Consider the following 21,697-nt stretch of genomic DNA (forward strand, 5'->3'; position numbering starts at 1 on the left):
TAGAGGACAACTTTGCATACAATATGCTAGTTAGTAGAATAGTGGGAGATTCAAATCCCTTTCTCATACTAATGAAAGGGTTTAGATCCCCTTTTGATACTATAGAGGACAACTCTGCATACAATATGCTAGTTAGTAGAATAGTGGGAGGTTCAAATCCCTTTCTCATACTAATGAAAGGGTTCAGATCCCCCTTTTGATACTATAGAGGACAACTCTGCATACAATATGCTAGTTAGTAGAATAGTGGCAGGTTCAAATCCCTTTCTCATACTAATGAAAGGGTTCAGATCCCCTTTTGATACTATAGAGGACAACTCTGCATACAATATGCTAGTTAGTAGAATAGTGGGAGCTGTCAGAGAAGTAGGATGGTACTTTAACACCAGCCGATGTATTCAGTTCTCTAATTTCCTAAATTAATACTAATGCTGACTCTTTAGAGCAAGCTTTAAGGATGCTAAAGGCAGATCTATTGAAGAGGGGCTATACGGGCATTGAGATAGATAAGGAAGTTAGAGAACTGAATACATCGGCTGGTGTTAAAGTAAAACCCAACTTCTCTGACAGCTCCTCAAGTATAGTGAGGGACACAGAGGCTAACAGCACCAAGGGTGTAAATAGGGTCTGTTTGACCTATTCAGCAGAGGTTAATAAAGTATGTGAAGTCATAAAGAAAAATTGGTCCATCCTGATGACTGATCCCTCTTTTAGTGAACATATAGAACCAGTCCCTAAGTTTTGCTTTAAAAATACCAAGAACATAAAACAGCGACTCTGTTATAGGCATACCGAACCATATAGACACCTCACCTCCCAGTGTAAGGGCACTCAGGCATGCCGGTCCTGTAAGGCATGCAGTTATATATGGTCTACACACTTGATTATGCATCCATTAAGCATGGAACCTATGCATCTGTCCTTTTATGCAGACTGTTGTACGAAAAATCTGGTCTATATAGTTAAGTGCAATGTATGTAATTCATATTATATAGGGAAGACAAACTGTATGTTTAAGGACAGGATTCTTCAGCATTAGAGTGATATAAGAAATAGTAAACTAACAAATGCATTAGTGAAACATGTATCTGAAGCTGGTATGAGTCACAGTTTTAAGTTCTTGGTACTACAGAAATTAAATGAAAGTTTAAGGGAAGGAGATTTGAGCAATGAGACTGAACTTGCTGAGTTAAAATGGATTGCCAACTTTAAAGCATATGTGCCACCTGGTTTGAATAGTGCTGTTGTTTTAAAATCTCTCCTAAAGAAGAGAGGCTTAGTACACTGATAAGTGTTAACACCTAACAATTTTAATTGTTTTTCATTAATTGGAAGCTTTTTGTATTTAAACGCCTGTTTTCTCATACTGTTTAAGGTCTAAAGAAGCGAGCAATAATGAAAGTGCTTACCTGTTTTTATTTGTTTTTATCTGTTTTTTGGACTTAAAATGTTCTTACTCTCAGCATTGGGCATCTTTTTGTTTGCTGATCATCCTGTCTGTGTATTTCTGTCATATCAGATTCAGACACTGTCCTAAAGGCCATAGTGCATACAGCAGAGTAACCTGTCTGCATTGCTTCTTCATCCACACTCTTGCCATCTCTCTTAAATAGAGAGAGATAAGCTCTTTACTAGCAATCAGAACTCCTTATCAATAAATTTAATGATGAACTGCACACTCTCAACATTCATCCTTGTATACGGGTCTATATTAAAATCGCAAAGAGGTGTTACATCGAATCCCTCTTCAGCGACACATAAAGACTGAACGCACTAAACTGCGAATGGTCAAAACAAAGATTTCTTTCCCTGGGAAAGAAATCACTAGTACCAAACACACACACTATTTATAATATAACTAAGTGGGGGGCTTTGGCTCCTACACCCCCCCTAACTAAATATACCAACTCCGAGATTGCACTACAGTGGGGTAAAGGTCAATGCTACTGCTCAGGCCAAGTGATTTTTTCCCCTGGGAAAAAAAATCCCTGGCCTGAGCCTTTTGCTGTTTTCACTCTTCGGTCTTTATTTGTCACTGAAGAGGCGTTCAATGTAATGTCTCTTCGTGATTTGAATGTATACATTCCCTCTACTTGCTGCACTCACCTGCTTCTCCTACTGCTCATCTCATTGTAGTCTTTGTTCATAGGTTCATAGGTTCATAGGTAGGTACTAGGCTATTTGCCCGAAGGCATTTATAAGCCTAGTCAGAATGTGTTGGCTTTCACCACCCCTTATAGGTTCATAGGTTCATAGGTATGTACTAGGCTACCAACCCTAGGGCCTAAACAAGCCCAGCCAAAAAGGTACCCTGGCTTTTGCCACCCAAGAAAATTATTTTCCTGTGCCACTGTCGAGCAGAGCCACAGAAGTGATCCCCGGGGTGACTTTCCTATTTCCCATCCAATCATCAAGATTTTTCTTGAAGAGTGCTAATGAGGAGCTTTGTTTGATATGGATAGGTAGTTTATTCTGGAGTATGGGAAGTCTCTGGGCAGGAATCTATCCCTCCGGCATGTTCTGTTTATTGTGGTGACAAGGTTTAGGTCCCTAGAGTGTGTAACTCAGAGGGATTGGGATTTCTTTAAGTGGAGTATGTCCAACAGCTCTGGGTTTGACATAGCTTTGTATGTTAGGCAGAAATCACGTCTGAGTAGGCGATATGCGACGGAGTAAAGCTGGAGTTTTTTGAGACGGTCTGCATAGGGCATCTGTTTGAGGTCGGTAATCCTCTTTGTGAGGTATTTCTGTGGCCTTTCCAGTTGTTGCAGATGTCTGGTGAGGTACATACCAAAAGCGGTGTTGTATTCTATAATGTGTCTAATGAGTGATGAGTAGAGGGGAACAATGACCACTTTTTTCTGGATGAGAAACCTTTTGTGATGAGGTGTGCCATGTAGAAAGATTTCCTGACTACTGTGGTGATGTGATTATCAAAGGAGAGACTACTGTCCACCTGTGTCCCAAGGTCTCTTATCACACTTTCAGTGTTAAGTATACTACCACCTATGTTGTAGTTCATGGGTACAGAGTTTTTACCAAAGGGGATGACAATGCACTTTTTGGCACTGAGCTTGAGGCCATGGCTTTGACAACAGGCATCTGTCTCAGTGAGGTCCTTTTGTAGGATGTTCACATTGTTAGGAGTTTCGATTATGGCTCCTAGTTTGCAGTCATCTGCGAACTTCATTAGCCAAAGATCTTCTGTGTTAGCCTGTACTTCAGAGAAGTAGATACCAAACAGGAGAGGACCCAGGATTGAACCTGTGGTACTCCACTTGTCACTGGTCTGAAGTCGAATTTGGAGTCTGCTACTTTCACAGTGTGGGTTCTGTCAGTGAGCCAGTTGGCAACCCATCTTGGGACATAGGGATTTATACCTAGTTTAGTGAGTTTAGCTATAATTTCAGAGTGGGGCATGGTGTTGAAAGCCTTGGCAAGAGCTAGATAGGCTGTGTGAACCACCTTACCCTTGTCTATGGCTTTGGTGACTGCTTCAAAGAAGTTTATCAGGTTTAGGAGACATGATCTGCCTTTTACACACCCGAACTGGGTGGGGTCCAGAGTTTGGAGATTACCGATGTCTTTGTTTATAAGTTCCATGATGATACATTCCATGGCCTTGCAGACCAGGCTCATTAGGCTAATGGAACAGTAGTTCCCGGGGTCTGTGGTGGCTCCCCCCTTGTGGGGTGGGATAACCATCGCTGTGCGCCATTCAGCGGGCACAAAGCCTGAGGTGAGGCTATAATTAAACATGGTACTTAGGTGTGGTGCCAGTTCGTTCTGTAGTTTATGCAGAACGCAGCCTTGGATGTTGTCTGGTCTCATGGATACTGTGTTCTTGGCTTTGAAGAGTGTGGTTTTTACCTGTGCAGCCGTGATTACAGGAACTTTGCATTCTTCTGGTATAGAGATGGCCCCTTTAGGGGGTGAGAGGGGGGTAAAGTTAGCAATGAACCTATCTGCCAGGATGTTGGCAATATCAGTTGGGTCTGTATATTTAGTGCCATTGTGCTGTAACTCAAAGCAGATATGAGTGTTGCCATTGAGATTCTTGCCATAGCTATGGAATGATTTGTGGTTGTCTTTAGAGTTAGTGGCGATTTTGTTTTCATAACTAGCTTTGGTGGAATTTATCAGGGATTGCAGCTTCTTACTGATGCTGACCAGGGAGCTCCTCCACTCATGGGATTTTACTTTCTTTTGCAACAGTTTCTTTCTTCTGTTGTACAGTTTGTTTATGGCAGGGGACCACCAGATTGGCTTCCTTTTTTTTTTGAAGGATAGCGTCTTGGCTCTGTTTGAGATAGCACAATCCATGCACTTGTGTAAGTGCTTATAAAGTGCAATTGTGTAGGATTCAGTAGTCGTAACTGTATTGTCCATCTGCATGGGTGTCATGAAGTTCACCACTTCTCTGTTAAGAAGCATGACGTTGGCTTTGGAGAAATGTTTTACCATGGTTTCCTTAGTGGGGGGTGGGGGCAGGATGTGGATATCTAGGGTGATTAGCTTATGGTCAGATCGGACCAATGAGGCGTTGACTTCAAGTGTGGAACACCGGTCACTCATGTTGGTAATGACTAGATCTATGATATTTTTGCCCCTGGTGGGGGTGTGGATAAGTTGATCCAGGGCATTGGAGTTTATGAATTCCAGAAAGTGTTGAGCAAAGGAGTTGGTACATGAGTAGTTTTCCCAGTTAATGGTGGGATAGTTGAAATCGCCCATTATTAGGGTGTTTGGTTGAACCCTAATATTTTCCAGTACATCAAGAAAAGAGCTACCATTTGGATTGCAGTTTTTCCCAGAGTTAGTTGCACTTGGAGAACCTCGGATGCATTATGCTGAGCAACTAGTCTGGTGGTGTGGCTATCCTTAATGAATATGGACACACCTCCACCTTTAGTGTTCCAGTCCAGGTTACATGGCCGAAAAGTGTGGTATGAGTTATAGTCTGGTAGTGCAGGGGTGCTCTCTGGAGCCTTGAACCAGGTCTCAGTGACTGCACAGATATCGATGTTCTCCATTTTAAGGAGTGCCTTGAGTGAGTGCATTTTAAGATTTAGACTTCTAGCATTGAGCAGCATCACCCTCAGTTTTTCCTTGCCTGTTCCTGTTATGGTGGTGAATTTGTCATTTGAACCTTGCCTAAAAAAGGCACTATAGGGGCAGCAAGAACCTTAGCCAGTATCCGGAATCCCAGGGGTGACAGGTGCAGGCCATCTCTGGCAAAGCATCGTGGTCTGTTGACCATGTCATCCCAAGCAGACAGATACTGGATCCCTTTAGAATGACACCAGAAGCTTAGCCAACTGTTGAAGTCAATCATTTTGTCCTTGTACTGCTGTATCATTCTGGGTGATGGCAGAATGCTACTCAGGGCTAGGGTTATACCTGCCTGGGCTACAAGATTGGAGAGCTCTTCCATGTCTCTTTTCATGTAGTCCAGGGAGGTACATCTCAGATCGTTCACACCAACATGGACAATGACATATTTGTACTTGTTATGGAGTGACCTGTGTGCATGGGTTATGTGGCGGATCCTGGCACCTGAAAGGCAGCTGACAGTAATCTTCTCCTTGTTTAGCCTGGTGAGTTGGACATCAGTGTGCCTGACTATAGAGTCAACTATGGCTAGTGTGTTGGGTACATTGTTTTGCTTATTGGCTGTGGTTGAGTAGCACACTGAGTCTGCGGGCTATGTGTCATTTGGGTTGTGTTGGGGGGGGGGTGGAGGTTGCTTGCATTTCTGCTTTGGAGGTCTCTGTTGCTTGAGCAGATTATTATTGAGAGCCTCCATGAATGTTTTTGTGTTTCTATGTGTGGATTTTTGTGGTGTAGATTTAGTGAGACTATGTGATGGGTGTGGTGTGTTGCAAGTGTTTATCTTCTCCTCTTGACTGTCAAGTTCAGTCTTGGTTGGAGAGAGCTTTACCTCCAGTTTGGCTAGATAAGTGCATCTCTCACAGGTTTCAGTGGTGGGTGGTAAGAGAAGAGGGTTGTCTGTGTACATGAGGAAATTTCTACATTGCCCCAAGATGCCCAGATTCATCAGATAGACAGGAGAGAACACTGGGAGCTGACCCTTGGACATGCCTGAATAAAAAACTATTTTCCTCTAGATAAGTGAGGAAAGGGAGTATAAGAGCTGTTTTTCTCTAAGCAAGTGGGGAAACTAAGTACCAAAACTGTTTTCCTCTAGGTAATGAATAAGATTGAGTGCTGTAGTAATTAGAAGCTTAATTAGGGCTTACAAGTTCTGAACAACTGCTGATCACAAATAAGCAAATCCAAGTGCTAAAACTAAGAATCTGTTTCTGGACTAAACTAGTTACAGGAAAGGGGGAAAACAAGTGCAAATGTGAGCTTTTAAATCAGAAAGTTGAGAGAGATGGAAAAACTGCCCAAATGGCCAACAACTACAATTTCCGGGCCAGAACCCCTCCTTATGTGGTAGATAGGTTACCTAGTGCTTACCACTCCCACTGATAAGCTAAAAGGCTTCGCTCCAACACAGAAAGCTTGGGGGGCTCAGAAGCTTACATACAGTCCTGGATACAGGAAATCTGAATCTGGACTACACTAGTTACAGAAAAGGTAGGAAACAGGCTTAGATTTTTTTTATACAGAAAAGTAGCTAAAACAGCAGTAAAAACAATTCAAATGCAGTGCAAGCTAGCACACCTGAGTATGTAGCAATGTTAGACCAAACAGATTAAAAAATGCAATTAAATTAAAAATGACTAAAAACAAGTGCTATTTTGTAGACTGAGGTAAAGAGATGGGACTGGGGGGAGTGTCCCAGATCAAATCTACAGTGGGTGCGGGCAACTGCAAAAGCCTCCAAGTTTAAACAACAAGACAGGAATAGGGAGGATGTGGGTAGGGAAAAACCAACACCTTCGGCAGGGATCTGAAAAACTATACAGTGAAGCAAAAATAACAGTGCACAACTCTGAAGTCAGCCAGCAATGATATAAAATTAGTCAAGCAACAATTAACTGTACACAACTCTGAATTGCCAGAAAAGTATACTTAGCTCTGTATATCTCCAGATAGTTTGAAGAGCACTCTGTCAGGACACAGGAAGGCTCCAGCAATGATATGCAGGCTGTTACTAAGAAGGTCTAATTTTATGCAAGTAATCCTTGAGATAGTCAGATAACACACAGGATGTAAAACCAGCTATACCAACTTAAGACATAGAGAAATAGGGGGAGATGGTTAAAAACACCTTCAGCAGAGATCTGAAAAACTATACAGTGAAGCAACAATTAACAGTACACAACTCTGAAGTGCCAGAAAAATATACTTAGCTCTGTATATCTCCAGATAGTTTGAAGAGCACTGTCAGGACACAGGAAGGCTCCAGCAATGGTATGTTCTGTACCCTGTTCTGTACCCTGTTCAGTACCCTGTTCAGTACCCTGTTCTGTACCCTGTTCAGTACCCTGTTCTGTACCCTGTTCAATACCCTGTTCTGTACCCTGTTCAGTACCCTGTTCAGACCCTTATCTTCAATCTTCCTTTGGTGGTTATAATAACAAACTATGCTTGGCATGAAAGGATAAATCTCATTTAGGAGTTACCTTGCTCATACAGTTTGACATGTTTGGCCAAAGTACTCATGTAGCATATTCATCTTGTATCATCAAGACATCTATCTACCTAATTACATTATATAACTGGCATGCGTACTAGATCCCATTACATTTTGTAATGTTGGTTATGAAAATGTAGTGAATTGTGCATCTTGTGAATGTAATCTATTGATATCACTGCGACTTTCCATTTACTATGATCAGTCAAGGCCATCGATCAGTGTTTGTATTACAATACATGGTGCAGACCGTAACCCTAAGAATAACTTCATATAAACACAGGTGCTGCTGTCTTTTAATATATTCTGCTGAGGACTTATAGGTGACTGTATGAATGATATATAAATGTAAAGGCATGTTGCTTGCCCTTCCAGAACATTTGGAACAATTGTCCATGGTGTGACTCTTTTAGTGTGCAGCTGTCTACATCTCTGAATATCATTTCTCTGGGTTTAAGTAAATGAAAGTGAGCTTTTCCTAACTTAAGTGAAGCCAATGTGTTGGTAATTAGAGAGTCTGCTGTATGACTTTGATCCCAGTTAGAATAATATAACCTTTCCCATGGTGCTGCTACATCAAGATTACCATGCAGTGTTAAATGGGGATGTGTGAGGGGAACGCCCCAGACATGCATGTGGAAGATTGTCCTTTCCCTCCTAAGGGGTGAGTACATGTGTGTGTGCATGTGTTCATGTTGCTGATTTTAGTATGGTTCAGGTCTGGTGCTGGGTTTTGGGATGTGATAGTGGATACTGCCAATACACATTGTGTCTTTCCACACTATCACACTCTGCATTCACATGTCATGCAAGTCTATACTATTATTGCCTATTTAGCAGTCTGCCTAAAGAACGCATTGTACACAAGCAAAACCAAACTCCGTAAATACCAACAAAAAGTCGCAATCAATCCAGACAATTTTGTAAGTGAAACAAAAACGCATACTTAAATTTCAAAGTCAATAAATTGCATGTATTCTGTCAAATAACATAATTTCTGACATCGCAAAATTCCTTCTAGGTGGCATAAAAGCAAGAAATCTTAAAAGACCTATTTTTTTGCTAACCATGATTCTAATTAAAGTTAATACAATACAATACACTGTCACTCATTAGCTGTAGTATTAGCATTGTATAATTCAGCGATTATAACACAGTTAACCACAATGCATCCTAGGAGTGACTGCCACTTCATTTCTTTTTTGAAAATGTTTTTATTAAAGTTTCATAAAACATAATCACTACAAAATTTGCAATCACAAATGTACATACATATTTAAAAGTAAGAATTAGAAAAAAGAACCTAATCTTATAAATACATAAACAAAGAAAATAACTATTTACAAAAGTGCCTATCAGCCTTCAAGTCATTCTTGTTGTTGCATGTATGTTCAAGTCCAGAATTTTTTTTGGTACTTACGTATTATTGCAAGAAGATTTTCCCGATAATACCAGTGCTTCCTGATGTTTAAATGTGACCCTTAATGTAGTGAAAATGTCATACAAACTGTTTTGTTTCACAGTGAAGGTTGCTATATGCAGGGTTATCAATAAAAAATTAACAAATTAATGTTGCTGTTTATGTATGCCCTTTACTGCCAGCATGTTATGCTGTTTTTTTGCAAGTGTGGCTCTGTGTGATGCGCCTTCCCCAGCAAGAAAACTGCTTTGAAGGCCTACTGAGTGCAATCACTGATAACCTCCTCCCACATACCAAGAGAAAAACAGTGAATGAGCCATGCACAGCTTTCCAGCCATACAACATTTAGAAATCCCTGAAGTACATTCAGAGTTTGTCTGAATATGCCACCATCACAACATGAAAACAAACCACACCTGGCAACTTCTGCCATGAAAACTTCCCCAGAAGCACCTGTCAGCATCATTCCCCATCACTTTTGCAAGCCCTTAATTCCTGCAAGTTTCTGTTACAAAGGTGTATTTTCTGGCATGTTTAAAAACATTGACAAATAAACAGTTTAACGGAAGCATTTTCACGGGTCTGTTTTTATTGTCAGCATTCCTTCCTCACAGTTAAAGTAATCCTTTCTTTAGTAAGACAGCAGCCCTGCCAATTGAAGTGTGCCTGTGTAATGCACACTAAACAGGAAGAACACTAAAACATTTGTTTCTCTTCCTGAATGTAAGTTAAACTTATTTTTTCATCAGTAAAGATGTTAAATCAGCTTATGTTATTTACCACACTTGTTTTCACGGCATCATGCGTATTATCACAACCCCAGAAATCTGGTTGGGATAATAAGTACCGTTTTTTTTTTTTTTTTTTTTTTTTTTTTGCTTGTCAAGCAGTTCCTTAAATGTTGTCCATACACTGAGGCAAGAGGTAATTTTGTTCATTCTTGATCTGATTGTAAAAATTTCTAGATGAGTTACTTTGATTGCTAAACTTATAAATTCTTTAAATGAGGGAGTAAATTCATTTTTCCAGTTTTGTAGGATTACTTTTCTGGAGATGGTCAGTACAGTTCACAATATGTTAGATTTCGTTCTTTTAACACAAGTGGGAATAGGGGTATTAAAAACAATGATTTAGATAAAATAAATGTATCCCCAAAAAATGCCTGTAAAAAGAATTAATATTATTCCTAAAAGGAATCAAGACAGTACAATCAAAGAACATGTTGCCAATCTGCTTTAAGTTCTTTCTTGCATCTCTAACAAAGTCGCTTTTTCTTGTACAGCAATTCAATGTTATGAGGGGTGAATTCAGACCATTAGGCTTTAAGGAATTACATTCGAAAATTAAAGGAGAACTCCACCCAAATGGCAAGTTTTTCTTTCCAAAAAGTGCTCCTACTTCCCTATAATTCAAAACTAAATATGCCACATACAGAAAAGGTATCATTTAATAATTATTCCATTTGTTTTACACCTGAACTTATTTGTATTTGCCTTTCTTACTTATGTTTGCCTGGTCATCTATTACATCATGAAGGTTAAGAGGAGTAGAATATTTATTTTAAGTCATTCATTCCAACTACTGAGCCCTTAAGAAAAAAATGGCTTTTAAACATGGTCATTTAAATGTGTCTCATCAATCACAGATTCCAGCATCACAGCTCAGATAATTGTATTTATTATTTATTTTATTTTATTTTATTTGACATTTGTTTACCAGGAAGGTCCGACTGGGTCAGAAAGAACCCATTTTCAGTGGATGGCCGAGGCCAGTTATAGACTGAAATGTGCAAAACTTTATATAGCAGAAAACACAATATTACCAGAAATACAAGTAATAGGTACATGCAACCAAACCAATAATAGGTACATTGTTAGTTGAGGAGACAGTTTGATAGGACAGGGATAGTAAAGAGGGAGAAGCACTAGGGAGGTAGGAGGAAAGAAGATGAGAGTTTTTTGGTAGTGAGGGAGGGAAGGATAAGAAGGAGAGAAAAGGAGGAGGTTGTGGGAGGGATAGCAGAAGAGAAGAGGGGGAGGTTATGGGAGGGAGGGATAGAAGCAGAGATGGAGAAAGAGAGAATGAAGGAGTGGTTAGCCTGGTCTGAGGAAGAGCTTGGCCTGGATCCATACATGGACACAGTCAAGAGTCGTTTGTATGTTGTTTCAGTACAGTTTTGAAGGCAGGTAGGTTAGTAGTAGTTTTTACAGGTAGTGGAAATATATTCCATACTTTTGGAACATAGTGAGAGCTTGGCTTTGTCCAGCTGTCTTTGAGGGTTTGGAGATAGCAAAAATCTCTTTCTTTGCATATCTCAGTGTTAGGTTGTAAGTCTTGATGATGTTATCTAGACCAGGACTAGCTAGGAGTTTGTAGACCATGTTGTGGAGGGTTAGTAGTTGGACATATAGTAGGTGGTTGAGGAATTGTAGCCGGTTTAGTTTTTTTAGTGATATACAATGGTGTGTTGTACTTTTAGAGTTGGTGGCAAACTTGGCCACTTTGCTATAGCACTTTTCGATTTTGAATCTAGAAGAGCTCTGTAAGTTGGTAAGTATAGATCTAGAGGAGCTCTGTAAGTTGTTAAGTATAGATCTAGAGAAGCTCTGTAAGTTGGTAAGTATAGATCTAGAGGAGCTCTGTAAGTTGGTAAGTAGTGATCTAGACAAGCTCTGTAAGTTGGTAAGTAGCGATCTAGAGGAGCTATGTAAGTTGGTAAGTATAGATGCGCCATAAAGTAGGAAGGGTAGAAGGAAAGTTTTGGCAAGGGTAATTTTGGTTAAAGAGTTTAAGGAGTGTTTGTTTCTGTAGACTGTGCCCAATTTCTCACTAAATATTTTTTTATTATTTCAAATAAGATGTCTTAAACATTACATGAAATAAAGATAAATAACATATTTACAATTCTAAAACATTACTAACTTCAAACCATTATATAACTATTTACATTGGTGTCTATGCAAATAACATTGAAATTCTATATTATATAAAGTTAGAAACATAAGATGATATATCTTCTTCGATATTTTCAAGTATTTCCAGTACTTTCATCCAAGAGTAATAGTAAGAAGTAGATCTTTTAGTTCTGTTCTTCACTGTTAATATTTCCATGTGAGCAACTGTTGTTGTTAAAGTCTCAAATTCCTTGAACGTAGGCGAAGCCTCATTTTTCCAGTGTATAGTTATGATTTTACGTGAAATTGCCAATAGTGACCATAGGATTTTAGTGTCTTTTTTTGGTACACAGTTTGGAATAGGAGAGTTGAATAAAATTAAAGACTTTGTTAATTGAAAATTATCATTATAAACAGTCTGAAAAAAATAATTAATGGATTTCCAGTACATATTGAGACATATACATTCATAAAAAACATGCTGCCAATCTGCTTTTATCTTGGTATGGCATCTCCAACATTGTGCCCAATTTCTGATGGGTTTTTTTTATGTTTTGTTGAACATGGAGATCAAACCATAGGTGATCATCTATGACAGCTTGGTGTAGTGGAGTATTTTAATAGTGGTATTATCAGCAGAGAGAATTTTCTGATAGTTCAGATCAGTAGTGCAATTTTCCGTTGGAAAAGAAGCAGTTTACTTTTTTGGGGGTTCAGAAATAGTTGGCAGTCAGTGAGACAGGATGTAACAGCAGAATAAAAGGTTTGTTGTGTATCAGAGAGGAGCTGGGGTAGTGTGGGGGACATGCAGAGTATTGTGGAAATATCTGCATATTTTATTTGTGTTCCACTAATAAGGGCAGAACATAGGTCATTAGCAAATATGTTAAAAAATAGGGGACCTAAGATGGATCTGTGTGGGAATCCAGTGGGGGTTAGTAGAAAGGGGAGATAACATTTGACCATTTTATTCCTTGTTTTCAATCATGTAAGTAACTGTGGAACCACTGTACCTTGGGAGGGGTAGGCCCTAAGTTAGCGAGCCTGTCCAGGAGTAATGGGTATGACATGGTGTCAAATGCCTTTGAGAGGTCAAGAAATAGAGCAGACACATCGTATCCTGTGTCTTTAGCTCTGTTTACAGACCCAGTAAAGGTTGGGAGAGCTGATGATGTACTGTGCCCAGGACAAAAATTATGTTGTATGATTGGAAGGAGGTTATGATGCTGCAAGTATTTCATGAGTTGAAGATGAGTACATTTTTCCAGTATTTTGGAGATGGGAGAAAGTATGGCTATGGGTCAAAAGTCTGTAAGTTCAGTGGAGTTAACTGCAAATGGGGATAATATGGGACTTTTTCCAGGAGTTAGCAACTGTGGATTCATATTTAGATCCATTGATTAAGATGGTGACTGGGTATGCTATGGAGCTGGCAGCTGATTTTAGGTATATAGGGGGAGGATGATAGCAGAGGTAATGCAGGGTTTAAGTTTGTGCAGTAATCTTTTTTATGAGGCTCGTAGGTATTAGTTTTAGAGAGAAATTGGCCTGGTTCTCAGAAGGGGGTATAGTGCCAAGAAGGTGAGGAGGGCCTAGGCCAGGTGAAGGCACATCATTAGGGGTAGTTAGAGAGGAAGAGGGGCAGGTATTGGTGGTTTTAGTGATTACATCAGCTGGCCACACCGAGTTCCAAAGAAAAACTATAAGTAAGTAGTAGAACAGGAGGTAGGTGCCAGGAGTCTCCAAAACTCAATAGCACTCAGCAGAACTATCAACTGCACATGCCATTCAAAATCACCTTATTCAGGTTGAGTTTAACAAAATCCCTTAGGTTTTAAAATCGGTTGTGCAGAGCTGTATTATTTGGGTATAATTGTCTGGAGCTACAGTTAGGAGTCTGAACTAAAGCAAGACATTTAAGCTTAAATTTTCAGAAGTAAGTGAATATTTATGCATTAGATGTTTTCTTTCTTATTAGAAATTAGTTGTTATTCCTTTTAATCAAACTCTGAGTACCACAAAGAGGGAAAGAAAATATGTTCAGCTTACTTTTCTGATTTCTGTCAGTATTTAATTTTGTCCACAGCAGGGCTAGCCACCCAGCGGTGTGAACCTTGGCTCAAGATAATTGTCACTGCGGATATGACACCCCAACCCCATGTGCAAAATGGGAAAAGGGGGTTGAGGATGGATGGATGGATTTAATTTTGCAGGTTTTGCTACATTGTATTTTTTATAAAAGTGCATATTTTCTTCTGGTGTTTTGTTACAGAATGTTTGCATTGTATACAGAGTTTGTTTGAGGCAAATCAGTGAGTTGGGAAAAGAAAGATTAACACAGAATACTCTAATTTTAGCTACAGTATTAAAAACCAACATATCCCAAGTAACATCTGTCAATCACATGTCAGATTTCTCACACTTGAATATTGAACTACAGTTGTTACTTTGAAAAGAGGAATTGACTCGGGTATATTTCCAAGACTGTCATTCAAACATTCCTTAAAATGTTATATCAGAGATGGCCATTACTAAAAATCAGAGGAAGCAAAGGAATGAAAAATGCAGATTGATGCTGTCAAAAGGAGATATTCCTAGCACTCCTGTAAGGTGATGAGACAGAGAGACAAATAACCTGAGTAAATTATCTTTTTATCATAGGGTTTTTCTCTGTCCCTCTAAAATGACATCAAGGAGGCAAATGCATTGACTGTAAAGCAAAAATCATGCAGCATGGCAGTCTGGTTCCAGGCCATTTTGGGATATAATAAATTAAAAAAAGTAATAATAATAACGATTTACTTAGATACAGAGACATTAGTAGCATAGAAAAGTTCAATATATGCTGAATAATGTTTTTTTTCGGCTTTTACATATGATTCTCCTTTAAATTATTTGTCATTCTATTTAAAGCCAATCTGACAATACCGCCTCTCTTTCAAGAATATTGTTGTGTCTTTCGGCTTTTACCGGTTAGGGGTCGCCACAGCGGAACTCCGGTCCGCTAATGATTGGTAGTTGATTTTTACGTGCTGAGTTACCAGCCCTGACGCACAACCTTCAACGAAGGTACGCCCATTCACATATTAATATAAAAAAAAATACAAAATGGAAACACATTAACCAGACCACCATATGTTTTCCAAGCATGACTAGCAATGCAATTCTTCTTCCAGTTTTACTTTATATCTCCAAAGCATCCTTTTATCCTAATTTTAACAGTATGTAAAGTATGGCCAATCTACCATGTAGACCAACCTCAAAATGTAGTGCCATACTATATTAACAGAGTGCACATAAAGATTTTTTTTCTTAAATTTTGAACATTCAGTTACTAATATAAATTGATTCATAAATACAAATATGACTATGCACTATGGATCTCATTCAGGCATGAGTACCTTCTTTTTCTGTAAGAAACATGGGACAAATATTTTTAAATGCAGCTCCTGGAATTCAGAAAATAAAATGACTACTCAGAGTAAATGTCTACTATAGGTAGGTCATTTACCACAGCAATGAGAAAATGAGATTCAGAGAATGCTATGATCACAACAAGAAATACCTCTTTACTGACACCTTAGCATGTCTCTGAATTACACACTAGCCAAAACAAGTGCTGTCACACCTGACAGAGGTAGTGTCAAACTTATTGGCACTTTCGTAGCATTGGCAAAAGCATCATCCCTACACACTCACACACACAGGCACACACACACACACACACACACACACACACACACACACACACACACACACACACACACACACACACACACACACACACACACACATCCAGACTCTCGATTACTACTTAAAACCCACCGGTGTGACCACCCAGACAGATATACATGAATTCACACACAAACATATTCATAGAACTTCATTCCTGACCATACAGACATGCACACAGATACATCCTCACACACACACACACACACACACACACACACACACACACATATATATATATGAATATATATATATATATATATATATATATATATATATATATATATATATATATATATATATATATATATATATATATATATATCAGTGGGATTCATATAGATGAACCTAAAAGACCTCATTTGAATACTGAAGTGTAAATGGTCCTGAACAAATGCCAGTAAGCAGCAATTTACCATGAGAATACAGAGGTGAGAGGAGAAGGGGAAAAGGAATTTGCACTGCCATGCATTTTTTGACTTTACTTAAAGATTTTTTTTATTATCATATGGGCAAACTACTGAAGAGATTGTTGGGGAAAATGATTAATTTTGATGTCAGTGAATTGCTTGTCCACACACAGAGAATTACTGAAGGGGTCCTTGGGGGAAATGCTTCATTATGGTTCTTGTACATACTAGTTGAAACTACTGAAGGGATCACTTAAGGAAATGTTCCATTTTGGTGTGTGTGCGTACATGAACATTGTACTGAAGGGATCACTTGGGGAAATGTTCAGTTTTGGTGTGTGTGCATACATGGACATTGTACTGAAGTGATCACTTGGGGAAATGTTTCATTTTGGTTTGTGTGCGTACATGGACATTGTACTGAGGGGATCACTTGGGGAAATGTTTCATTTTGGTTTGTGTGCGTACATGGACATTGTACTGAAGTGATCACTTGGGGAAATGTTCCGTTTTGGTGTGTGTGCGTACATGGACATTGTACTGAAGTGATCACTTGAGGAAATGTTTCATTTTGGTGTGTGTGCATACATGGACATTGTACTGAAGTGATCACTTGGAGAAATGTTTCATTTTGCTGTGTGTGCGTACATGGACATTGTACTGAAGTGATCACTTGGGGAAATGTTCCATTTTGGTGCTTGTGCATACATGGACATTGTACTGAAGTGATCACTTGGGGAAATGTTTCATTTTGGTGTGTGTGCATACATGGACATTGTACTGAAGTGATCACTTGGGGAAATGTTCCATTTTGGTGTGTGTGCATACATGGACATTGTACTGAAGTGATCACTTGGAGAAATGTTCCATTTTGGTGCTTGTGCGTACATGGACATTGTACTGAAGTGATCACTTGGGGAAATGTTCCATTTTGGTGCTTGTGCGTACATGGACATTGTACTGAAGTGATCACTTGGGGAAATGTTTCATTTTGGTGTGTGTGCGTACATGGACATTGCACTGAAGTGATCACTTGGGGAAATGTTTCAGTTTGGTGTGTGTGCGTACATGGACATTGTACTGAAGTGATCACTTGGGGAAATGTTTCATTTTGATGTGTGCATACATGGACATTGTACTGAAGTGGTCACTTGGGGAAATGTTTCATTTTGGTGTGTGTGCGTTCATGGACATTGCACTGAAGTGGTCACTTGGGGAAATGTTTCATTTTGGTGTGTGTGCATACATGGACATTGTACTGAAGTGGTCACTTTGGGAAATGTTTCATTTTGGTGTGTGTGCATACATGGACATTGTACTGAAGTGATCACTTGGGGAAATGTTTCATTTTGGTGTGTGTGCATACATGGACATTGTACTGAAGTGGTCACTTGGGGAAATGATTCATTTTGGTGTGTGTGCATACATGGACATTGTACTGAAGTGATCACTTGGGGAAATGTTTCATTTTGGTGTGTGTGCGTACATGGACATTGTACTGAAGTGGTCACTTGGGGAATTGTTCCATTTTGGTGTGTGTGCATACATGGACATTGTACTGAAGTGTTCACTTGGGGAAATGTTTCATTTTGGTGTGTGTGCGTTCATGGACATTGCACTGAAGTGATCACTTGGGGAAATGTTTCATTTTGGTGTGTGTGCGTACATGGACATTGCACTGAAGTGATCACTTGGGGAAATGTTTCATTTTGGTGTGTGTGCGTTCATGGACATTGCACTGAAGTGATCACTTGGGGAAATGTTTCATTTTGGTGTGTGTGCGTACATGGACATTGCACTGAAGTGATCACTTGGGGAAATGTTTCATTTTGGTGTGTGTGCGTACATGGACATTGCACTGAAGTGATCACTTGGGGAAATGTTTCAGTTTGGTGTGTGTGCATACTTGGTGAAACTACTGAGGGGCAAATGTTTCATTCTGGTGCTTATGCATGCTTGGTTAAACTCCTGAAGGGATCACTGGGGGAAATCTTTCATTTTTGTGTTTTTGCATACTTAGCCAAACTACTGAAAGGTCTTTGGGGGAAATGCTTAATTTTGGTTCTCATGCATAATTGGTGAAAATACTAAAGGGATCACTTAGGCAAATTATTCATTTTGATGTGTGTGTATATTTGGGCATACTATTGAAGGAATCACTGGGGGAATATTTCATTTTGGTGTTTGTGCATTCACGGACATATTACTGAAGGGGATGCTTTTGGAAATGCTTCATTTTGGTACTTGTCGATACTTGGTGAAACTTCTAAAGGGACTGCTTGGGGAAATGTTTTAGTTTGGTGTTTGTATATACTTTGTCAATCTATTGAAGATATCAATGGGGAAATATTTAAGTGAAGTGCTTGTGCATACATGGTCAGACTGCAGAAGTGATTGCTGTGCAAAATAATTTACTTTGTGTCATTTTAGTTCTTGTGCATACTTAAACAAACTACTGAAGTGGTTGCTGATGGAATAATTAATTTGTGTGCCAGTGAAGTGCTTGTGCATACCTGGACTAAATACTGAAAGAATGCCTGGGGGGGCAAGATCATGGACTGCAACTCACTTTTAACAAGGGATGCGTGTGCTGTGCAGACATTAGACTATGAGTCACAAGAGCACCTCATTAGCATACACCACTTTACAGAGTTTATCATTTGCAATTCATTATACTTGGCAAATGAAGTAATAGTTAACTAGCACCTTTGGCCATATCATGGGCAACATGGGCTATGGAAATGAAATACCTACAGGTATACATTTTACATGTGTGTGTGTGTGTGTGTGTGTGTGTGTGTGTGTGTGTGTGTGTGTGTGTGTGTGTGTGTGTGTGTGTGTGTGTGTATGTAAATAGTTTAGAGTATCTGGTCATTGTTTTAGTGGGATTTGAAAGGAATACTATAAGAAAAGCCACCTACACATGAGAAGAACATGCAAATGCAACATAGACAGTGACTGGTGATTTAAGACTGATCCAGAACTGAGAGCTAGATACAGAAAAAAAAAACATAAAGTTTCCCTAGAAAGGGTGGTTAGTGAACTTTAGAACTGTGAATGGTAACAGTAAATGTTTGGAATTCCATGACTCAGAAGTATGGGCTTCATAACAGCAAGACTGAATATGCTAAAATCAGACTTGCACATACTATGTCTGAAATCTCTGCATCTTGAAGTATTCACTTTTCTCCGAGCTATGGCAGTCTCAAAGCTAGTATATATAAGTAGTAGGGGGTATTGGGTGCAGGGGTGTTGCATCTCCTGAAAAAGTATCATTAAAGGTGAACAGCATTTTTTGATATTCACTTCTCCCCTTTAATTTCGATCTCTCAGTTTTATAATCCAGGACTTGCAATTGCACTTCTCAGAATTATAGAATGGGGGACTGTTGTAAATGTTGTCATGTCTAGATATGTGTTTCCCTATGCTCTGAAATATTTTCTCTCCCTCTTGCTTGAAAAATTCTTACATATGGTATGTATTTAATTCTATGAGTGCACAGATTTGGTTATATTCTATCTAAAATGACAAACTGTGTTGTTTGATTACAAGTCAATTTAAAATAATAGTTTTTAAATAAGAACATTTCATCTATGAAAAACTAGGAAGTCAAATAGTCACAATGCTGCTCATGCATATGAAAATTAGAATTTCCTGCAATGGAGTACAAAAAAAGGATGTCATCACTTTTTATAACTTTTGTAAGAAATAGTAAATTATGTAAAACTGAGACATACTTAGTATAAAATAGAAGTGACCCTTCTGTTCATAAACATTACATACTCGTCTTAGTTATTCGTTTGTACAGGAAAACCTCAAGGTTAGAGGCTAGGATAATGTTTAACATGTTTAACTCACAAACACAGAGTACAGTGTTTGATTCTCACCTTTCAGAAATTGGCTAGGCTTAAAATGGCCCATTCAGGCAAATTCCCTCTATACATTAAAAGGATGAGGGTCAAGAAATTCTGAATCAATGCTGTTAATTTTACATATTGGAATATGTCTCCTTTTATAGATCATTTCAGTTTTATTACATAATATCATATAAATAGTAAAATAATGAGTAAAATATTCGGTACGACTCTTCCTGCTATTTGATGATCAGATATTAGCTATATAAGCTAGCCAGTAAACAAAAGATACAGTCATGGGAGCGAGTGCCTAATAATTTAAGAAAGCATAAATAAATGACTATGTAAGAGCACCCAAACACTCAGTTCAACAATTAGATTGTGACCTCTTCCCGCTGCATGCCACGTTACATTAGTATTCAGTGAAGCAGCTCAAATGACTAAGTAAACAACAAGAAAGTAAGGGCCCAGTGGCTTCAGCTGAACTGTATATCTAACAGTAAACAAAGTCACCACCACAAACAGAAACACTACTCATTAAGTTTTATTCTGTATACAAATATAAATGTGTAATTACTGTAATTAATCAATAAACATTACTCTATAGCAAGCAGGTGACAAAAAAGAGGAAATTATGTTATATTCCCTGGCGGATAAAATCACTTCTGTTTTGGATTGCAGTCACATACACAACACGAAGAATGCTGTTTCAGTATATTATGTACAGTTTTGCTGCAATTAATATGCTCTTGAAATGAAAAAAATCTGACCCTTTTTTGTCCCCCATATCTGTTATTTTTATATCAATTTATGAAAAAAAAAACATTTCAATCAGAATGTAAAAGAGATAGAATTTGGAAACATCTGGAAGAAAACTGTGGTAAATTCAGATCAAGAGTAGAAGACCGGGAAGCAGCATTACAGTGAGGTACTTAAGTATTTAAAATGTCAATTGGAAACTTATCAGTTCATTTTGCATTTAATGGCAGGCTTAGGGCAATTTTCTCTCGTTAAGAACGACTGAGGAAGCAAAGGCATTCAAACCCTGCAGGCTTCAGGTTGACTTGAGTTGTCTAGAATGACTAAAATCCTTGCAAGAAGAGAGAAAAATGCTATAAATTGAAATTCTTCATGCAATCTATTGGATATAATAGGTGTTGATTGCACAGTTTGTACCAGAAGGAATGAGGCTGTGGATTTCTTCTCTGCATGTGCTACCTTGAGCTCCTGTTATGCAAATATCTAAAACTGAGACTGTATGCATAAAAAAAATTAACTATTTTACTGAGGTCTGTAAGGTAAAGACATACCATAAGCAATGGGATAACATCTGTACCTTACAGTCAGCAGAGCTGTTTAGTTTAGTGATCATTAACAATGTTAATTTGCACACATGCTGCACAATGTAAAATAAAAACATGACTTTACCTTGTACCATTCCTTTGTTTTCTCTCCTGCAGTATGTCACAAAACCAGAACATATACACTTTTTCCCTACAGTCCTCATTCAGAAATAAGCATAGATCTATATGACTTTGTTTGTTTACTAGTTTGAATGCCTTCTACATAAGAATAAAGACAAATGTATATGCTTAAGCCAAGGCTTACTAAAAATTTGATAGCTTTAAGAAATCACAGCAGATTTTGTAGAGAATTACCCTTTTGTTTTAATGCTGTATATTTATGTTATTTCTGATTAAGATGAAGGTCTTTTTACTTAATTTGCTTGATTTGTCATGTACATGGACCAAAAATTTGAACAGATGCTTTCCATGTATATG

Source organism: Protopterus annectens, chromosome 12.part0 (genome assembly GCF_019279795.1).
Source record: "Protopterus annectens isolate FY-2018-M chromosome 12.part0, PAN1.0, whole genome shotgun sequence".
In the NCBI taxonomy this organism is placed as follows: Eukaryota; Metazoa; Chordata; order Ceratodontiformes; family Protopteridae; genus Protopterus; species Protopterus annectens.